This window comes from Pantherophis guttatus, chromosome 1, assembly GCF_059756535.1.
Source record: "Pantherophis guttatus breed Tessera chromosome 1, ASM5975653v1, whole genome shotgun sequence".
NCBI classification, from domain to species: Eukaryota; Metazoa; Chordata; class Lepidosauria; order Squamata; family Colubridae; genus Pantherophis; species Pantherophis guttatus.
The window spans coordinates 214794135-214816683 of NC_142063.1; the positions used below are offsets into that span (position 1 = coordinate 214794135).

The following is a 22549-nucleotide window of genomic DNA, read 5'->3' on the forward strand; positions in this document are numbered from 1 at the left end:
AAAGAAATTAGATGGAATGGAGTCATATGTGAAAATGTACAGGTACTCCTCAACTTACAATAATTCATTTAGTGACCAAAGTTACAAAGGGATTGAAAAAAGTGACATGACCTTTTTTCTCACTTACAGCATCCCCATGATCATGTGATCAAAATTCAGATGCTTGGCAACTGACTCATATTTATGGCAGTTGTAATGTTCCGGGGTCATGTGATCACCTTCTGTGACCTTCTGACAAGCAAAGGCAATGGAGAGGCCAGATTCACTTAACAACCATGTTACTAACTTAGCAACTGCAGTGATTTGCTTAACAACTGTGGTAAGAAAGGTCGTAAAATGGGGCAAAACTCATTTAACAAATGTTTAACTTAACAACAGAATCGTTGGGCTCAATTGTGGTCGTACGTTGAGGACTACCTGACAACATAGGCGATAGCCAGATTTAGATTGATCCCCACATCCTTAGCTCATCTTAAGACAGAGTGAGTGGAAAGATAAAGTTCCCCTTGATCATACAATACTGCACAGTTAAACTGTTGTTATAGCTAAACAAAAGAAATGTTTCTTTCCTAGTGGATTCTGAAGGTGAATATATTCCATAACAGCAATTCAACCCCAAATTTATTAAGTTGGTATAAATCTGTTTGTATGGGGGAGGGAGAATTTGGTGATGGGTAAATGGTCATTTTATTTGTTCTGGTGTTTTGTTTTTTGTTGTTGTTGTTGTTGTTTTGTGGTTACTGATTCATGTTAATACTGATTGCTAGTTCTTTTGAAGATTCTTGTACTGAAAAGCCAGAATCAAATCAAAATCAATAATTTTGGCAATGATTTAAGATTATTTTTGATTTCTATTTTGACAAAATCTTTTTTCCCATGGGTCACATGGAAGTAGAGATGCTGACCACTAACACAAGCACAAGAACTAATATTTCAGTTTTCTTTTTGCGACAATAGGAGCATGAAGGTTTTTTTTTATTTGTTTGTCAAACATGTACAAGGTAGCAAGTATAAGTATGAACATAAGCATGAAAAAAAGGAAGTAAATACAGATAAATAAAGTTGCATCATTGCAAATTAGAACCTGGACATAAAAATCTTTCATGGATCCCATGCTTTCTCCATTTGGGCAGCAAATTCATCTTGGCTATCACTTTACAGGGGTTACTTGCAACTCTACAGAAACCATAGCTCTCAACAGCAAACAAATTCAGAACTTTCCTCATTCTCTGTCTTATCTTGTTCAGATTTTACATGAACATGTGCTGCCACCTCTAGATGATTCTGTGAAACTATGACTTCCCTGTTCAGTTTCTGCAATAACATGCTTCCTTGCTTGCTTCATTACTTATAAGAGTTAAGTTCTTCTCAAGTGAAAATAGAACAGCCTTGCAATTGATCTATCAAAAAGAAAGGGGGGAAAAACTTATAATGAGACATTATATTGAAGTGCTGACTTTTTTAGGAGGACATGGAGTCTGACTGGTATAAACCAAATGCAAGGCAGGCTTTCTATATAAAGTTTTTTCATGGTACAGGTGCATTTCATTTGGAAGACAAATTATGCAAGTTCATTCTGTGCAAGAGAAGTACAGTCTGAAGCCATGTGTCCCTCACCCCAATCCCCTCCTGTTCCCTTCTTAGATACTTTCTGAACATTTACCACCTAAATAGAATAGAATATAATTCTTTATTGGCCAAGTGTGACTGGACACATAAGGAATTTGTCTTGGTGCATACACTCTTGGTGTACATAAAGGAAAAGATATATTCGTCAAGAATCATAAGGTACAACACTTAATGATAGTCATAGGGAAACAGTCAATATAAATCTTAAGGATACCAGCAACAAGGTTACAGTCATACAGTCATAAGTGGGAGGAGATGGGTGATAGGAATGATGAGAAGATTAATAGTAATGCAGACTTAGTAAATAGTTTGAAAGTGTTGAGGGAATTATTTGTTTAGCAGAGTGATGGCGTTCGGGAAAAAACTGTTCTTGTGTCTAGTTGTTCTGGTGTGCAGTGCTCTATAGCGTCGTTTTGAGGGTAAGAGTTGAAACAGTTTATGTCCAGGATGTGAGGGGTCTGTAAATATTTTCACAGCCCTCTTTTTGACTGGTGCAGTATACAGGTCCTTAATGGAAGACAGGTTGGTAGCAATTGTTTTTTCTGCAGTTCTAATTATTCTCTTGCTGGGGTGCAGAAATATTAAATATAATATTTAAAGTAAAGAGGGGAAAACTACTGGACTAAGTTTTTAATTTAAATGAAATCTATTCAGGTTTTTGTCCAAGGACTGCGGTGGTAGCCCACAATATTCCATTCATGGATCAAACATGGCCCTCAGTCTCCAAATAATATTGCTTTGTTCTTTTACCAGCACTGGTTTTCCTCTTAGGCAGTGGCGGGCAGTCTGTTCAGGTAACTGATTTGAAAGTGCTACAAAAGAGCAGGAGAAGTTTCTATTTCATGTACTGTAATATGTTCAGGTGAAGAATTATATGTAACTTTTGGGGAGATGTACTTGTGGGATTTATAGGATGATCTGATCTGTTGACTCTTTGAGCAGGATACACTCCCCACTACGTGAATGGGATGGAAATTTTACAACCAGTTAATGAACAACTAGAACCACTCCTGTTTAACTGGAAATCACAATCAAAACATTAACCCAAATGAAAAAATAGGCCCAATCTCCCAAACTGCAAACTGTAGCAATCCAACCTCACTGCCTTGATAGATCAGTTTCCTAAAAGGCAGAAGAGGCTAATCTCACATTGATGTGATGGGCAGTACTAGTCCAAAGATGACGAAAAAGACACACCTATGTGGCTCCTAAAGAGGACAGTCTTTAATTGAGGAGACAAATAGCAAGTCCATCCGATTAGGTTTTATTGGCTGGGCAGATGGTACATGGAGAAAGTGACAGATATCCAGGCCCCCACCCATGCCAAGCTTTAAAGGGGCCAACCAGCACCTTGAATTGCATTTAACAACCAGTGCAATTATTAGAATAAAACTGTAACATTGCCTCAAGGTGGGCCCATCATTATCATGCTGCATTCTGGATCAGTTGCACTTCCAAATGCTTCTTAAGGACAGCCCATGTGGAGTGCATTGTAGTAGTCTAACCGACAGTAAATATTGCCTTCGTCTCCAGGAACGGTCCAAAGAGTTGGAGCCAAGTAAAAGGTTTTTTTAGCCTTACCTGTGACCTACTCCTCAAACAGGGCCTGCAAATAAGATACTCCTAAATACTACAATTGACAGTGATCATGTGAACTTTTGGAGATAATTATTGGGAGTATCAATCTCATCAATATTAATGGCTAGAATAAAAAAAAAATCAAATCCATCTGATTTTCTAAATGTTGAGCTATACTTTGGATGGGGCCCCATTCATAAAGGGAGTTCAAGAAAATTGCCCTTACCCCCAAAAAACATTTTGCTTTCAAACTGAGGCAAAATTTGGATCCATTGCCATCCATAGGAAAGTGACCTAGAATCTGATCCCTTCTGGAAGTGCTGGATTTTAGTTCCCATAATCTTTAGTCAACTTGGTTTGAACAATATTTCCCAACCTCAGCAACTTTTAAGATGTGTGGGCTTAAAATATGTGGAGTTAAAAATGTCTTAGAGCTGAAATTCACACATTTTAAAATTGCTGAAGTTGAGAAATGCTTGTTTAGAACAATGCTGTTGAGACCAATAAAAACCTCCTAAATTCCAGGTGAGAAAGGATTTGAACCTGGACTTCCCTAGCCCTAGGCTTAGGATTGGTAGCTCTTAAGTATTAACGCCTATACTACATCTAATATAGTTCCCTCCAAGAAAATACATAATAGCAGTTGTGTTATTACTATTATTGTTTATTGCTCTTGTTTGTTGGTTTCAACCCTAAATTCACTATACCAAGAGTTGAAATTGGGAGATAGATACTTAATATATAAAGGGAAGGAAGGAAGGAAGGAAGGAAGGAAGGAAGGAAGGAAGGAAGGAAGGAAGGAAGGAAGGAAGGAAGGAAGGCCTTCCTTCCTTTCCTATATTACACTGCTTAATTTTCCTGGCCTGATGTGTATGATTTCTCTATAATCAGAGACCAAGGGAATGCTGCTTGAGAATTATGGAAACTGGTTCAACGTTATTTGAATGGCATTAATTAAGGAAGGCTCTACTCATTTCTCTGCTGCTTAATATAGCTGAAACCTTCCTTTGTTCTGATATGTCTTACTGTCGCTACTGACCATATAACCCAAGTGCATCATTAAAATGCCTGCAGCACAGAGGGAAAGGTCTTATTAGACCCAACCCGCCTTTTCCTTTCTCTCTCCACTTTCCTCATTTTCCTCCCCCTTTCATAAAGGTGAAGAGGGAAATCACTTGCATACATTTCATTTCATTTCGTTTCCTTCTTATGCCCAAACGGTGACCAGTTTTCTGTTTTTAATCTTCACTTTAACAAAGAGCAGTTGGGCAGCCACCAATGGTGGGAAACACTGCAGTCAACTAACTTGTAAATGAGAAGCAATGGTAATAAAAATGAATTTGTATATCACCAGGAGCGGAGAGTACGTCTGCCTTGTAAATTTAATTAAACAGCAGGTGCAAAATCAGGTCATGTGGCTTTCATGTGCCCCTTGTGAGGATGACAACTAAACAATGATTCTAATATGAAGACATTTGCATACATTTGCATTGGATGCCATGGAACACACTGTTATTGTCTCCTTCGCCTTGTGTGTCACTTCTGGCAAGTTGATTATCTGACTAAGTGGCATGGTGTCCCTTTCTTAGCCTTTTCCAAAAAGAAGACATGTTTCCATTCTCTGGTAGCTAGGATCCAGAGATGAAATGCTTTTTCACATGAAATGTAAAACAAGAATCTTATAACTGGACTTTTCAGAATTCAAGAGACCTGTTGGATTTGCCTGGAACAAAATCAAAAGGAAAAAGCTAGAGTAAGGACATGCTGCCAAATCGGGGCAAGGCAAGATCATATCTTCAAATAAAGTGTGATTGTAGAAAAGTACTCACACATATTTGCTCTCTACTCAGAGAACATTAGAAGGAATCAGTGGTGGGTTTCAAAAAGTTTTACTATCAGTTCTGTGTGTGTGGCTTGGTGAGCGTGGCATTGCTTGGTGGGCATGGCAGAGGAAGAATACTGTAAAATCTCCATTCCCACCCCACTCCAGGGGAAGGTTCCTGCAAAATTCCCATTTCCTCCCGATCAGCTGGGACTTGGGAGGCAGAGGGGCGGTGCCTGTCAGAATTTTTATCACCGGTTCTCCAAACTACTCAGAATTTCCAGTAACATTCCTTCAGAACTGGTCAGAACCTGCTGAAACCCACCTCTGGAAGGAATCCTGAGTATGGGTTAAAGAGTTAACAATACTAGACAAGGACCTTAGCCTGGTGTATATCAGACTTTTGAGTTTTTATTTAGAAGTGCTCCATTGTGAGATTCTACCTGCTGTTGCTGCCATAATCATCTTCTGATCCATCTTCAACATCTGCTGCTTTCACTCTAGACTTTAGAGCAACCTGCTCAACCTGATGCCCTCCAGATGTGTTTGGATTACATCCCACAATTCAGTTGGGCAACAGTGCAGAAAGTTCAGGATTGTTCCCTTCTAAGCCTCCCTCCCTCTCTTCCTTCTGCCTGGTCACGTGATTTCCCCTCATAAGTGTATTGTACTCATAGATATACAGTACATGCAAACACAGAGTTATGCAACATGAGGAGAGAGCAGAAATGCACACATTCATAAAGGATCCCATGTATGTTGATGTTGATTAGACACTCGTGTGCAATCACACATACAAAGGAAACATGTGCATATATGTTACCTTTGTATGTATGATTGCACATGAGTTTCTAATCAACATGAACATCCTAATTTGTACTGGGGGGGGGGAATGCCTACAGAGGTCATATCTGTATTTTCCTTTTTAAGTTGTTCACATTTTATGCTCATGCTGGCTTCGCTTTAAGCCAACATAAAATAAAGATCCTGTGTGGACTGAGTTACTTTAGCAACAACTTGCAACTAAACAGATTACAGACTGCCACATCATCCTATTAGACAATTCCCCTGCCACTAGGCCTATCCACCTATCTTTATAGGAAAGCTATGACCAATGGCTTTCCTTCTTGTGAACAGGTGGGTGATTCTATAGACACATGTACATATACTTGCAAGAGGCGTGCTCACACAGAGACTTAAAACTGAATCTATATATTCAAAATTAAAGCACAAAATACACATACATGCATCCGCAATAAGCAGTTTATAACTAATCGATTTGTACCCCCTTTTTGCTTTCTAACTTCTTTGAAAGCTATTTTTTCTACAAGTGTTGTCTGCAAATGGCTCTAATTCCTACTTTGTAAGTGGGAAGATGTTCATTCAGCTCCCAGAAGAACCATTTAAATTATTTTTCCCCATTTCCTAAGCTTTCTACTCTTCTCTGTTTTTTTAAAGCCCATTAATGAGCTATTTCACTATTTTCCCAGTCACCTGAGGTAGATTTGGTACCCGCCTCCCCTCCCTCAGTTTTAAAGAACTCATGCAGTGTTGGATTTGTTTATTCATTTAAGATCTGGGTTACTGATATTAAAATGTAATCTGAGGAAACATCCATCAGTTATAAGCACAAAAATGTGATTATGACATCAAACTCCAATGTCTTCTCAATGGTTGTGAAGAAACAAGCAAATAATCTCACCAGAAATAAAAAGTATTTGCAATTTTACAAAAATTAATATGACATGTGAATTGAAATTGCCTTGTAATATTTATTTAGCAACTTCAACTAATGAGAAAAAGTTAAAACCAAAAATGGACAAGAAAAGAGATCAATGCTGCATGTAGTTCTATTATTATGGAATCTGATGCTATGGTAAAGGTGGGGAACTAAATATTGTTTTAAGTCATCCACATCCTTTCAAAAGAAGGGGAAACAGAAACATTTTTAAGCTATTACTTAGTTTACAATGAAAGGGTCTAGGGCAGGTATGTCCAAAACATTGCCCAAAGGCCCCATGCTGCCTTGGAAAACTAGTAATGCAATTTAGTAATACAAGATCATAAACTTTTCACATTATATGTTATTTATATACCTTAACTATATTATATATTTTATATATGACCCAAGGCAATTCCTCTTCACTCAATGTGGCCGAGGCAAACTAAAAGCTTGGACACACATGATCTAGGGCAGGGCAGTGGTGGGTTCCTCCCAGTTCCTCCCGGTTCCACCGAGCCGGTAGCAGTGACGATATGACATCACCGAACCGGCCCTGCCCCCCTGCCCCCCCCGTCCCCCCTGCATTATTCTTACCTTTTATTTGGCCCCATCCTCAATCTATTGCTGCCTCCTGAGTCCCAGCTGATTGGCTAGAGGGAAAAAAATTGTTTAAACTCTTGCCGTGGGGCTTCAAAGGGCCGCCCTACAGCTGATCAGTGTTAAAAGAAAACAAAAATAAATGAATAGACCAGTGCCTCCAAAAACAAATGAGTAGACCAGTGCCTCCAAAAACAAATGAATAGACCAGTGCCTCCAAAAACAAATGAGTAGACCGGTACAGCTCTGCAAGCAGTTAAAAGCCTGGTAGACCAGTATCTCTGCTAAACCCTAAAGAATTGTCACATGACCATCAAACCACGCCCACAAAATAAGCCACGCCCACAGAACCGGTAGTAAAAAATTTTAGAACCCACCCCTAGGGCAGGGGTGTCAAACTTGCAGCCTGCGGGCTTGATGCATCATGTGCTGGCCACCCCCACCTCTGGTTTAGCGAAGCGGGAAAAAGTCATGATACGTCACGTGACGACAACATGACGCCGCGAGTTTGACACCCCTGATCTAGGGCCTAAAGTTGAAAAGCTTTATATCCCACGATTCCTTCAAGATGGTGTACATTTTCCCCCACCCTCATTACACAACGCAACCCGATAAGGGAATTAAAGATGAGAGATGTTAATTAGATTAAATCAACCAGTGAGTTTCTCCGTTTTATGGTGGCCTTGAACTCTTCCTAGTCCAAAACTCTAAGCACCCTTCCTCTATTGACTTTGTCCCAAATTGCAACATCCATTCATAAAAGGACTTACAAACTTTTTGCAAGTGGATGAGGCCAACCTCAAAAGGCCTGCCTGGTTTGGTTGACACTGGGCTAGATGTGTTAAGCCACTAGTAGCCTCAACCACTACTGTCATAAGCAATTTATGTCATTGTTAGGAACACAAACTTGTTTTGTTTTAGAACAAACTTGTTTTGGTCACCACATTACAAAAAAGATGTTAAGACTTTGGAAAAAGTGCAGACAAGAGCAACTAGGTTGATTAAAGGCCTGGAGACTAAAACATATAAAGAACGGTTGCAGGAACTGGGTATGGTTGGTCTAGAGAAAAGAAGGAAAAGGGGTGACATGATAGCAGTATTCCAGTATTTGAGAGGCTGCCACAAAGAGGAGGCGGTCAATTTCTTTTCCAAAACATCAGAGGGTCGGACAAGAAACAATGGATGGAAACCAGTGGTGGGTTCCGTCCGGTTCGGCCGATCTGGTAGCGGTGACGATATGATGTCACCGAACCGGTTCTCCCCCCCGCCCTCCCACGTTATTCTTACCTTTTATTTGGCCCCACCCCCAATCTATTGCTGCCTCCTGAGTCCCAGCTGATGACTAGAGGAAAAAAACTGTTTAAACTCTTGCCGCGGGGCTTCAAAGGGCCGTCCTACAGCTGATCAATGTTAAAAGCAAACAAAGGAGTCGGGTCGTAAGTGCGAGGATTGGTCGTAAGTGCGAGGACCTTCCAGAAATGACTCTGACCAGCTAGCCATGCCCACCTAGTCACATGACCTCCAAGCCACACCCACAAAATAAGCCACGCCCACAGAACCGATAGTAAAAAAAATTAGAACCCACCCCTGATGGAAACTAATCAAGGAGAGAAGCAACCTGGAATTAAAGAGAAGCTTCCTAACAGTGAGGACAATTAACCAGTGGAACAGTTTGCCTTCAGAAGCTGTAAATGCTTCTGGAGGTTTTTAAGAGAAGACTGGACAGCCACTTGTCTCAAAGTGTATAGGGTCTCCTGCTTAAGCAGGGGGTTGGACTAGAAGACCTCTAAGGTCCCTTCTACCTCAATTCTAATTGATGGATACTATTAGTATTTCCCATCCTCTTATATAAGGCTTCCCCAACCTGAACAGAAGCCCAAGGTTGTTCAGGATTCTGGGACTTCTATTGTTAACAAAGTAGGAAAGTCAGGGTTGTGGTGGGTGACCTACATGTTAAAGTCTAGGGATGTTTTCTGGGGGAAAGGGGCAAGGACAGCGGGCATGATTTCAGTCCCCCTGACATCCATAAGCAAGTGAGCCGAGCACATAATATTCTGGATGCAGATAGTAAATTATGCCGGCATAGTAGGTCCATGATTAAAATGACGCTACTCTTTCCCGCTGCAACATTAAGGAAGCAGATCACAGTCATTTTGTTTTATTCACATGCCTTTGTGGCAGCTCTTATTTCTCTCCAACAGGCCACAATCCCAATTAATCTCTTTATGGCCAGCTGCAAGAGGTGTTTCAGAGCTGTCGGTGTCACAGGTGACTTCCATACTAGAAGGCCTGCTCTCATTTCATCTGGAGCAAAATAGGTGTAAATACTTTATTAATTTAAAACACAGAGACACACACTCACACCAAGTGAAAGCTGTTCCCCACTGATTGATTTTTCAAAAGCTCCCTAGACTGATTCAACTACAGATGTTTGGGAAGTGATTGGATGTAAAGTAGTTTTAATTCATAAAAGCAATAAAAATTTGCTTATTGCCTGAACAGATGAGCTAGCTGAGGGGGCATAATTTGGAGAGTTCTTATTGCAAAAGTTTTTGAAAACAAGTAATGATAGTGCAGAGAAAAAGCCTTATTAGATACAGTCAATGATTTAAGAGGGGAAGAAAAGCTTTAAAATCTGGGCTGTATAATTTAACTGTACATCAGAGTAAATTGCTCCGCGTTCTCAGACTATCTAACTTTATTCCCAAAGAACACAACACTCTAAAAGACCAAGCTAAATAAATCTATATTTAAAGATGAAGATGGTCCATGCATATCTGTGAGAACTGCGCTATGGGAAATTAAAACAAAAGCAAAAAAAAAAACACCCCACAACACTTAATAAATATTTTGAGAGGGCATTAATAGAGGCCATGAATTCATGCAGTAATATATTCCACTTTAGAAGATCATACTAGCTCTAGAATTTCTTTGAAGTCCACATTCTGAAATGAAATGGGTTTATTCTGAAAAGATTTTCATATCCCTGTGATGGAGAAGATGGTTCTGGATTGATTTCTTTCTGAATCTGAATGTTGACCAAGATGGCAAAGAATAAGCTGGCCATTTGAGAATTAGGGAGCTTCAGTTCAGCAGAATTGGTTTGAAGGATTGGATTCATAGTTCAGAAATGAGCCAATTTTCTCTGAGTTGCTCCAGAAAGTCCCTTTAAACCTTGGTCTTCTGATCTAGGCCATGATTTGGGAAAATTGGAACTCTGCTTTCAATGTTAATGGAGACAAGCTACAAAGAGTTGAAGCTTTGGGGGTTCTTTTCAGAAAAAAGTCAATAGCATTTGTAAGCCAGACATGCTAGGTCAGGGGTATCAAACTCATGGCGTCACGGCAGTGCCATGTGACGTATCTTGACATTTTCCCCCTTCACTAAAGCGGGAGTGGGCATGGCCAGCGCGTGACGCATCTGGCCCGCGGGCCGGGAGTTTGACAGCCCTGCGCTAGGTCCAGTGGTGAAATGTAAATTGTTACTACTGGTTCTGTGGGGGTGGCTTGGGGTGGGTGGGTAATGTGACTGGGTGGGCGTGGCCAACTTTTTTTTTTTTACTTTTAAAAGCATTTTTTCTACAACCTCTTCAGCCGAAGATGTTGTAGAAAAAATGCTTTTAAAAGTTTTTTTAAAAAAGCCTCTGATGATTGCGCGGCTCAGTTAGGCATGGGGGGGCGTAGGGATTTTTGCTACCGGTTCTCCGAACCACCCACCGCCATCGCTACCAGATTGGGTGATCCGTCCGAACCGGGAACATTTCACCCCTGGCTAGGTCCCTATGAGGAAACATTACAAGATGTCAACTTTCTTAGGAATCGATACAAGCTTCTTCATGTTCTTTTAAAATCTCTTTTTAAAAAGTGACAGAAAGGCTGGTTTTCCCCACAAGTTATATCACATTCTGTCCAAAAACAACTAAATATATTTAAAACATCTCTAATCACTAAATTTTTGTTGACATTCTCACAGACCTCAGAAAAATGAGCCAAAATTTTGCTGAAGCCTTGTTGACTCTTCTTTGGCTAGGCCTGTTCTTTTGCAAGCTTCATATTTCCATATTTAGCCATTCTTTCTTCCAACTAACTAAAAGCAGAATTGATTTTAATTTACTCAGATCCTAGAATCTCCCATCTCCCTTGGGTTGTTCGCTTTGTTTGTTTGTTTTAATCATATTGCTTTGATCATTTTCAGATCCTTGGAAAATGAGGCTGACCTTCAAGCGATATTATTTATTTTTAATATGAAATCAGTTCACAATTCAGTTTTTTTTTTGTTTGTTAAAGAACTATCTGACAGATATGATTATATTCAGTGATTTCCTTTGTCTGCCAAGCTCAGTGTGATTTAAGTGTTTTTTACAGGATTACAAAAATGTGTTGGGTGGGAAGTGAAAAATTTAAGAAGCAACGTTTGAGTTATTTTCAGTGGACAGTCCTAATCTGAAAGTTGAGATATCTGAGAGCCTTCCTTTACTTTTATTCGCCTCCCCACAAAAAAAGTATGTTGTTAGTTCAAATGGTGGTGGCTATTCATAACTGAAGGTTACAATGCATGGCAGAGGTGGGCTTCACATACTGTAGCAACCCGTTTGCTCAGCACCAGAAATGTGAGCTTGCATGCGCCATCCGTGCAGGTGTGCGGCATCATAAAACATGGCAATTAACTCACACGCGCCATCGACACATGTATGCAACGTCAAACAACATGGCAATTCACACGTGTGCCATCCGCATATACATGCGGCATCAAAAACACAGTGATATAGGATGGGATTGCACCTGGGCAGGTGGGTGGGCCCCCACCCACATGTTGTCACTACCGGTTTTCCCGAACCAGTCCAAACCAGCTGAATACCACTTCTGATGCATGGGAACATTTAATGGGCCAACAGGATAGCTATTTAGCACCATGGTGGCGCAGTGGTAAGAATGCAGTATTGCAGGCTAATTCTGCCGACTGCCAGTAGTTCGATCCTGACTGGCTCAAGGTTGACTCAGCCTTCCATCCTTCCGAGATTGGTAAAATGAGGACCCAGATTGTTGGGGGCAAAATGCTGCCTCTGTAAACCTCTTAGAGAGCACTGTGAAGCGGTATATAAGTCTAACTGCTATTGCTATTGTTATTTTTCCAAGGACAACCATAACAGCATTGTAATATCACAACGAAACCTTGGAGAACAAGGAGCATCAGTTGACTGTTCTTTCAGGACAATCATGCCACGCCACAGCTTTAAAAAGCAGCTTTTTTTCCTCTTTAAGGAAAGAAATAGAAGAAATTTCTTGTGTTTTCTTCTGAAGCTCTCTCTGGTTTGCTGCTTTTGTTCAGTCCATTAATATGAGAAATAGAAATAGTTAGTTCCAAATAGGAGGTTGAATGATCTTAACAATTGTATAGTTCAACACACATCTTCCTGGAATATACTATGATGTTCCTGTTCAATCAAAATTGTGCCATCAAAGCTTCCTGCTATCATATACCAATATATCTTTCCAATGGAAACATATTCTGGAAATGGAACATCTGCTAGAACAGCAGATTGTAAGAAAGCAAGAAAAGATTAAGATTAAGAAGAAAAGGGGCAGAGAAAGTCATGCGCAATGCATAGAATTTTGTTCAGAGAGAAAGCAGGAAAAAAAATTCATATAATGCTAGAATGGAGCCATGTCAAATGCAATAAATCATTGTTGCTCCTGAAACTGGCAATCTGTGAGTTTGGAGCCATACATGATTCATAAATACTTCTGTTTTGGCAAGCCCTGGCCCTCTTTCTCTAACCACAATTGTTTAAATTGTGGTTGAAATTATTTCCCATCATTTTGCAATAGGAAACTAATGGAAGCCCCAATATTGTTTTAATACCATTTAAGGGCCAACTAAACAAAAACATCTCAACAGCAGCAGCAGCAGCATTAGTACACATGCATATACGGGGGAAAATATCCCATCCATTGATGAGAGAACCTCACACCCGTGCCTGTCATGGCCCCATCCATGGTGGCCCATGTGCCTCTAAAAGCCACATCTGTGGCCCTGTGCAACTCAAAGGTTGTTATCTTCTTTTTGTTCAACCTGTAGGTAGGGAAGTCTTGGAGTTTCTGTCCCAATCAGTGGTGGGTTTCAATTTTTTTTACTACCAGTTCTGTGGGTGTGGCTTGGTGGGCATGGCTTGGTGGGCGTGGCAAGGGAAAGATACTGTAAAATCTCCATTCCCTCCCCAATCCAGGGGAAGGTTACTGCAAAATATCCATTTCCTCCCGATCAGCTGGAACTTGGCAGAGAATAGATGGGGGCGGGGCCACTCAGAATTTTTACAACCGGTTCTCCAAACTGCTCAAAATTTTCGCTACCAGTTCTCCAGAACTGGTCAGAACCTGCTGAAACCCACCTCTGGTCCCAATCCATCTGGATGGCAGCAGATTGGGGAAAGCAACAGTAAGTAAAATGAATGTCATCCAGTCCTGTAGAAAGAGAAGAGAGGGAGGGAGGGAGGGAGAGGGAGAGGGAGGGAGGGGCAGGCAATTAGGATTTGAACATAAGAAACCCAATTACTCCAAGTTTGTTTCAAACAAAGATGCATTGAGTTGGATTCTAGTTTAACAACTCCAGCCAGATGCTTCCAGGAATTCTGTAAGTACTTCATAGAAGCAAAAATGTACTTCTTTTGTTCTTTCCAATAATAAGTGGCATTGAAGGTTGTTTACCCATACAATGTTTTCAATATCTTGATTAATAGCTATTGTAGCAAACAGACTCAGACTGATGGATCTATCATAATTTTTTTCGGTAATTCTCTTTTAAATCACCATTCAAAGTGAAGACCACAATCATCTCTAATAATAGTATTTTCCGCTATGGAGATTCTATTGCCTATCTACCTTATTGAGTAATCATGAATTATAATTTTACGAGGGAGGGAAAAAAGGGATCTTTCCATTTTCCTTGATATCTTTCATAAATTAATGAGTTTCTTTCATCAAGTCTGCACAGCTCTGTCATCATTAAACATCTACATTAGTTGGTTATAAAATAACAAAATAATTCAAAAACTTGGATGTGAATAAGAAATCATTTGGTCGTCACAATATTCCAAACCACTGTGCCAAGTTCCTCTGTAATAATTTCATCAGCTAATGCATTATTTACTTTATCATGTGTGACGAACAGAAAATGCAAAAAAAAAAAAAAGAATGACTATTCCACATTAAATAAGGATCAAGAATGTGATAAAACTAAACCATATAGCTAAAATCTCTGGCTGAATCATTTATTTATTATTTATTAGTTTAATTTATATGCCGCCTTTCTCCGGAGAGATTACAGGGGAAATTAAACTTTTTCAAAGTTATGCGTATATATCTTTTGTCTAATCAAAATATTAGGACTATAGTCAAGAGCCATTATAAGCTATCGATAAACATCTTAGTAAAAACTTAACACTTCATATTCTAATATCCATCAAGTCATCTCAACATCTTCTCTGAACCTTCAACCAAGGAAGTGTATTTGCACATCGTGCTCTGTATTCTACAAGTGGGTCAATGAGATAATGAACACATTGCAAGGAAATGCTTTTGTGCTTATCCAGGATCTTTACTCTAAGGAAATCAGTTTTTTAAAATCAATTTCATCATGTGACAGGGCGAAGGTAAAGGTTAAGGAAAAGATTTCCCCTCTCCAGTCATACCTGACTCTAGAAGGCAGTGCTCATTTCTGTTTCCTAGGCGAGGGAGACAGCGTTATCCAATGCTTCTATGGTCATGTGGCCGGCACATGCGGCCAACATGACTATATGCTGATGCACACAGAACGCTGTTACCTGCCCGTCAAAGTGGTACCTATTTATCTACTTGCATTTACATGCCTTTGAACTGCTAGGTTGGCAGGAGGTGGGGCCAGAATGGGAGCTCAGCTCAACCCATCATACAGTACTTGGGTCTTGAACTGCTGACCTTTCAGTCAACAAACCCAGCATCTTAACTGCTAGGCCACCACATCCCCTAGACAGGGCTAGGAAGAAGGAGTTATTTAAGTACAATCAGACAGCACCTTTCAATGGAAACAAGCAATCACATTAATTTATATTTGGAAAACCAATTGTTTTCTATTCTGTGAATGGCTGGAATGTTAAACAGAAAGACTTGGGGAAATATTCCAAGTTATTTAAGCTTGAGAGTTTAAGTCCTTTTGTTTTGAATCCATATTCAGCTGCAAATTCATTCCATACTCTTCTCCACTGATCAGAATTTTTAAAAAATCAGACTGAAAAATGGTGTTGAAATATAGACGGATTATATATTATGAGAGATACCATTCTCTCAAATATTTGGTTTTTTGGTTGCTTTTTTGCTTGCTATGCACATATACACATAAACATCAAAACACACCAGTTGGTGCCAACTTCATTGATGAATAGCTGAGAGAAGATGATATTTGGGATTCTCATAGAGAATAGTTCTCCTGAGAAAGGAAGGTGGGCAGCAAATGGCTGGGTCACATTCAGTGGTGGGTTGCCCCCGGTTCGGACCATTTCATAAGAACCAGTAGTAAAACTGGCGGGAGGCCCCACCCACCGCCCCGGATGTCATCATCAGCGATCTGCACCTGCGCAGAAGCTTCGCGCAATCCCATTGCAAACCGGTAGTAAAAGTAAGTAGAACCCACCCCTGGTCACATTGGCATTAGGGACAGAGTTTTGTGCACTGTCAAGAGAACTCTAGGAAGGAAGATTTAAAATGGAAGCAATTCTGAAGATTATGATGAATATATTTTTCAAACAGTAGCCTGGTTTTAATAATGATTTGTAATTTTAAAATGACAAAGTATTCAAATATGTAGAATTAAATTGTTATTCCTGGTGGCGTAGTGGTTAGAATGAAGTATTGCAAGCTACTTCTGCTGACTGCCAACTGCCACTAGTTTGGCAGTTCGAGTCTCACCGGCTCAAGGTTGACTCAGCCTTCCATCCTTCCGAGTTCGGTAAAATGAGGACCCAGATTGTTGGGGGAAAATAGGCTGACTCTGTAAACCGCTTAGAGAGGGCTGTAAAGCACTGTGCAGCAGTATATAAGTCTAAGTGCTATTGTTATTGTAGTTCTGAGAACATATACTTTATTTAATGGTGCGAAACTTGTAAATCTCTTGACTATTTATGCTGTTATCATTTGTCTTCTTGCTTTCTTTAAAAAACTCTGATTCTTGTTATCTTCAATGAAAACTAACATTGAAAAGAGAAGAAGGATGTAGACACTAAATGGCTGTTGAAGATGGGTTGTTGAATTTGGTAAAGAATAGCATAGGGTGGCAAATCTAAGTTAGACAGGGCAGTGTTTGCAGTGCTGAAGAGAATTGCTTGGCATTATCAAAAGAATCATGCTGAAGACCACAAGGCCCATAATGCCAGGAGAAAATTAGAAACCAATACACAGGTTTCAGGGTTTCAGAAGAACATGGCAAATAAGAAGGTCAAAAGAAGAAACCAAAAAGCTTCCAGTCAGAGACAAGAGACAGGAAGAAAGAATGGCCACTAATCTCTGTAAACCCGTTCTTAACATTAGAATTAAGACATAGGGGAGAGTTCAGAGTAGAGTAGCAGAGTAGCCCACAAGTTATACACACATATACTGTATGCATATACATACACACAATCGCTCTGATGCTGAAAGTTGGAATTCAAAAAATTGGTTAAAATGCTAGTTGCAACAGACTGTTAGAGAGAGAGGGGAGGGAGAGAGGGAGGGAGGAAGAAAAGAAAGAGAGAGAGAGAGGAAGGAAGGAAGGAAGGAAGGAAGGAAGGAAGGAAGGAAGGAAGGAAGGAAGGAAGGAAGGAAGGAAGGAAGGAAGAAAAGAGAGGTTGTCCACCATAGGATATAAGGTACTTGTTGGATGTAAATCGTACTCGCAAAACTTCTTTGGCTATCTTTTAGCAGAAAGTTCAGAAATTGGCTATTATATGCACTTTCTCTTTCAGTCTGATACCTTGAATTCATAACTTTATAAATTTATAAATTATTTTAACTTTATTTTTTAACTGTGATGTTTGTATAGATGTTTTTTTATCTGGCTGTTCACCGCCCTGAGTCCGAAAGGAGAAGGGCGGTATAGAAATTCGAATAAATAAGTAAATAAACTGCACCCTGCAACAATGATACTTTTTATTATATGTTAACTGAGCTGAAAATTAAAGTGGAGCATGGAGGCAGAACAGAAGCCCATTGATAGCTAAGCTAACCCTCTAATTTCAGGAGGAACGGATTTTCTCAGGTTTCACAAATCTCAAATTCCATTTCAGATTAGATCTCCATTTCATAAGGAAGTCTCTGATTTCTATTCTTGAAGGACAAAAAACACCTTTCTCAACCAGCACTGGCAAAGCTTTGCCACTGGCACAATTTGATGCGGTGAAGGCAACAGGTTTTGTGGCTGACCTAAAAAGATGGAGTTGGGTCATCGATTTGGTCAGCAGAAAATATAATTTTGAAATTGACCTTTTTGAGTGAAAAGGTTAAATTGGGTCCCGTATATTTACGCCGTCTTGAAAACTTGTGTCTCCAATTTGAATTACAGCTTCAAAAAGAAACTGGGAGAGATCCATTATGTCTCAAACTTGTATAACCATCCAGAATTGCTGGAATGCATAGCAGAGTTCTCAGTTTATAGAGTTTTATAAGCGCCATGATGAAGTTAAATTTAATAGCAGTTGTATTCTATGGAGACTGAGAGTGAGCATACTGTTCTACTTGACAGCATGGTTATTGGAAGAGCTGTAAGCTGGACATCTCACAGAAGTAAAGACAAAGGCATTAGCTCATAGTTTTGTTTTGTGGCTGGAGCCAACAAATCAAAGAGCTTGAAATTAGTTGCCTAGGTTTCCAACAAATCCAAAAGATGTCAAATCAGTGCAACTTCATCTTTGGGAATGGCTTGCCATGTCATAGCAAATAATTCACATAGACTTTGCAGAACCATTTATGGACACAACATTTTAGCTATCTGAGATGCATGTTCAAAATGGACAGCATCCACAAATACTGTACATGGACTGTGTTGGGATTATTCTTTATAAGAATAGGTATTCCCGAAGATTTAGTGAGCAGCAAAGGATTGCAATTTCTAACTGAGCACTTCAAGATATGTATGAAAAAGAACATAATTGGGCATATCATATTATCACTGCATGTTCTAGTTACAAGCATATTGGCTTCAGAGTATTCAAAGTTTCAAGAGCAATTCTAAAAAGGTCTGGAAAAAGAATCACATTGAATCTAAAGGCTCAGTTTTTTATTTGCATATTACAATACAAAGAGCTACTTTGGCATTACTAGGCTAGAAACTAGGAGATTGTGAGTTCAATCCTGTTTTAGTCATGAAACCAGCTGGGTGAACTTGAGCCATTCATACTTTCTCAGCTCTGAGAAGAAGGCAGATCAGGCCACTTCTCCGCATAGTAGGGGAACGGCTGTCACCTTGGGTCCGACATAGCCATGCAGCATGTGACCGAGTCTACAAAATTAGCTTAGCTCCGCCCTCCTATCCAGTGTTTTGACTCGGTCTATGCTGGCCGGTCGTGTCTCCCTGTGAAGCCGTCTACCTTTCTCCTGCTTCAGCTTAGTTTGTTTGTTTTTTTTGTTAAATTTGGACCTTTTTCCCCTTTTTTATTGCCTTTTGTTAATTTTTGGCTGTTTTTTGTCGTCAGCGTTGCGTTCCGCCGCCTCGCGCTCCCCTCAGCCATCGGGTTGAGCGCGGCGGCGCTTTTGCGCGCGCCTTTTTCTTTTTCCAGCTTACTGCTTCACCATTGGGTAAGACTATCAATTTGAAATTGGCGCTGCTGTTTATTAGAGCGGAGAGCACTCCGGGATCGCTACTCGGCTCTTTTGGCCTGCGATCGAGCTTTTTCTCTTTCTCCCTGCCTCGGCTCTCCCGATCTCTGCCGCCTGCCGCATTAACAGCCTTTTGGCTGGCGGCGTGTTTGAAGTGATTGACAGCCCGGACTGCTTTGCCTTGGCCGCGATCGCAGTAATAGCCTTGAGCTAGCGATCTTTGTATTGCCGTCTGGTTTGCTGTGTTAGCGATTGTTTTCTACTGCTTATTACTCGGACCTGAGGCTTGCCCTTGTTATCGCTCAGGACAGCGACGGCTTCCCCTTATTAGTGTCGGTGGCCATTTTGACCATATTTTTCCAGACGGGGCCCTTTCTAAAATGGCGGCTAAACATCAGTCGGCTCCTAACCAAACCAGCAGAGCTTCAAAAAGACCTGCCCATGATGACCCATTGGAGGGCCCCTCTCCTAAGCAGTCCAGGTCACATCGGGGCAAAAGTAGCAAGTCTGGCTCTTCATCTGCTAGGGATGAGCAGAGGCGCCACAAGGCCATTGAAAAGGCCTTTAACAAAGCCTTATCTTCCGTGGCCCAGGCCGCCCCTAGCGACCCAGTGGTCTCCTCGAGAGCTCGGTCTCCTGCCCCTTCGCTGGCGTCCTCTGCCGCCCGGGAGCTTTCGCCGGATGGCTCTTTTTCAGCTGAACCGCCTCATGTGCCTAGCGCTGAGCCTCTTTTTCAGACAGTTCCTGCTCCTGAGGCTCCACAAGGGATGGTAAGGGACGCTCCAGTTCCAGCGGCTTCCTCAGTGGTCTCGGCTCCGCCCGTTCCAGAGAACTTTGAACTCATGCTAGCCAGGGTCATTAAACAATGTATGCAACAGGGCGGCATGGCTCCTGCTTCTCAGCCTTTACAGCATCAACCGTTGGATCCGGCTGGGGATTCCATGTCCAAGCAAGACCTGGCAGAGTCTATGGTATCCCCGGATCACGCATCTCTGTCTGAGGTGGATGAGGCTCCTGATTCGGCTCTGTCCGATGACGAAGGACTGATCCCTGATCAAACTCCGTTTATTGGTCTTTTCAAACCACAACTTTTTCACTCCTTATTACGCAAAGCCATAGTGACTACCCGTTTGGGCACTGTTCCTTCCGTACCACCAGATTCTGTTGTTCCTGACCCAGCTTCAGCGGTCTTCGCAGAGCCTACAGTGGACCCGGAAACCATCCCGGCCCCCAAACTTTTCTTAGACGTGCTCCAACGCCAGTGGAACTTACCTGGGGCTGGTCCTAGTCCTAACAGCCTTGACAAGAGGCTGTACAATTCTGCTCCCGCCCTTGCGGATTTACTGCAACCTCCTACAGTGGATGGCCCGATAGTGGCTCTTTGCAATTCTTCCCGTCCCGCTGGGCCTCCAGAGGACTCTTTGCACCCGGAAGATCGCAGAGCTGAGAAAATCCTGCTCAAAGGTCACCAGGCGGCTGCCTGGGCCGTCAAGGCCTCGTCCTCGGCTTCATTCTTCAACAGGGCCGCTTTGTTATGGATCAAACAACTTCAGGACCGCATTCAGCCTGCCAACTCTCGTTCCCGTCAGGACTTGAACAAAATTTCAGCTGCATTGGAGTATTCAGCGGACGCTACTCTCAATGCGACCAGGTTTGCAGCTAAGGCCTTAAGTTCCAACGTTACATCGCGTCATCTCCTGTGGCTACGCAACTGGAACGCCGATATGCGAAGCAAGTGGCAGTTGGCTTCTGCGGCCTATACTGCAGGGTCTTTGTTCGGGCCCCCATTGGAACCCCTCCTGGTTGAAACTAGAGACCGACGTAAGATTCTTCCCTCGGTTTCCAGGCGTGCGGATTCTCGATTTTCAGCTCTTCCTCGGAACCAGTCCTTTCGTGCTCCCGATCCCAGTCCTTTCCAACACCGTTTTCAACGTTCCTATCCGGCAAGGATCCATTCCCAGGATGCCCAGTTTAGACAGGGTAATAGGTTCTTCCCTAAGCGTTCATTCAGGGGCGGCAGGGGTCGTTTCCAGCGTAGATCCCGCTAATTTTGCGCCCATAGGGGGACGCTTGTCTCTTTTTCTCCATCAGTGGGAGGTTTCTACCTCTGATGCCTGGGTCCTGTCTACTATTAAGTCGGGGCTTTATCTAGAGTTCCTTTCTACCCCTCCTTCGGTTTTCCTACCCTGCCCCATTCCACGGGATGTTACTAGGAGGGCCTTGGTGTCTTCAGCTATTTCCCATCTTTTGGACCTAAGGGCTGTCCAGAAGGTGCCTCGAGAGCAGTGGGGCCAGGGTTTCTACTCCCACTTGTTTCTGGTTAAGAAGTCCTCGGGGGGTTGGTGCCCCATCCTAGATTTGAAGGCTTTGAACCGGTACGTTACTTACCGCCGGTTCAAAATGCATTCCTTATCCACCATTTTGGAATGCATTCACCCAGGGGATTTGCTCTCCTCTATAGATTTAACCGAGGCATACCTCCATATCCGTATCACTCCTTCCCACCGCCAGTATCTCCGTTTTTGTTTTTTGGGACAGCATTACCAGTATAGGGCCCTACCCTTCGGGTTGTCGTCCGCTCCAAGGGTCTTTACTAAGATTATGGCCGCCCTCATCGGGCATATTCGGACCCTTTCTATTCGCATACAATTTTATTTGGACGACATTTTGGTTCAGTCCTCGTCCTTCCCTGCAGCTCAACGTGATTTAGATTTGGTTTTATCCACCTTGCAGGCTCATGGTTTCTCGATTAACTGGTCCAAGAGCCAGCTCGCACCTAGTTCACGTATTCTCCACCTAGGGGCTACTATAGATTCGGTTTCATCGTTAGTCTTCCTTTCCCCAGAACGCCAGGTTAGTCTTTCCTCTTTGGCTTCTCAGTGTTTAGCAGAGGGTTCCTGTTCTGTTCTTAAACTGTCCCGTTTGTTGGGGAAAATGGTCTCCACTTTTGGAATAGTTCCCTGGTCTCAATTGCACAGCAGGCAGCTCCAGTGGTTCCTGCTTCCTCACCAACGGGCCGGCCACAGCTCCTCGCTCATCCTCCTGCAGTTGTCCCCTCAAGTGGCCTCCTCCCTGCGGTGGTGGACTTCCGACGCCATCGCTCGGGGCAGTTGCTTTCGCGAACCCCATCGTCTTTCTTTGGTGACCGATGCCAGCCTTTGGCACCGGCACATTTGCTTCAGCATCAGGCTCAGGGCCTCTGGACTGTACAAGAACGTCGGAACAACATCAACTTCTTGGAGCTGCGGGCCGTTCGCCTGGCCCTTCTTCGCTTCCAGCATCTCGTGGTGGGCAGGGACATTCTGGTCCTAACGGACAACATTTCTACGAAAGCCCATCTGAACAGACAGGGGGGGACTCATTCCAGGTTACTTCTAACAG

The 22549-nt window shown here is 42.0% G+C and overlaps 2 long non-coding RNA genes across 2 annotated transcripts in view; one reads left to right on the plus strand and one right to left on the minus strand.

Annotated features, from left to right (window-relative positions):
• Window positions 1–22549, plus strand: part of LOC148116770 (uncharacterized) — a 33308-nt gene that overhangs the window by 5021 nt on the left and 5738 nt on the right. The window lies entirely within an intron of this gene.
• On the minus strand, window positions 958–5546 carry LOC148116771 (uncharacterized). Its single transcript, XR_015733772.1, has 2 exons — window positions 5473–5546; window positions 958–1400 (listed from the first exon to the last, which is right to left on the minus strand). It is a non-coding gene; the product is annotated as an uncharacterized LOC148116771 (long non-coding RNA).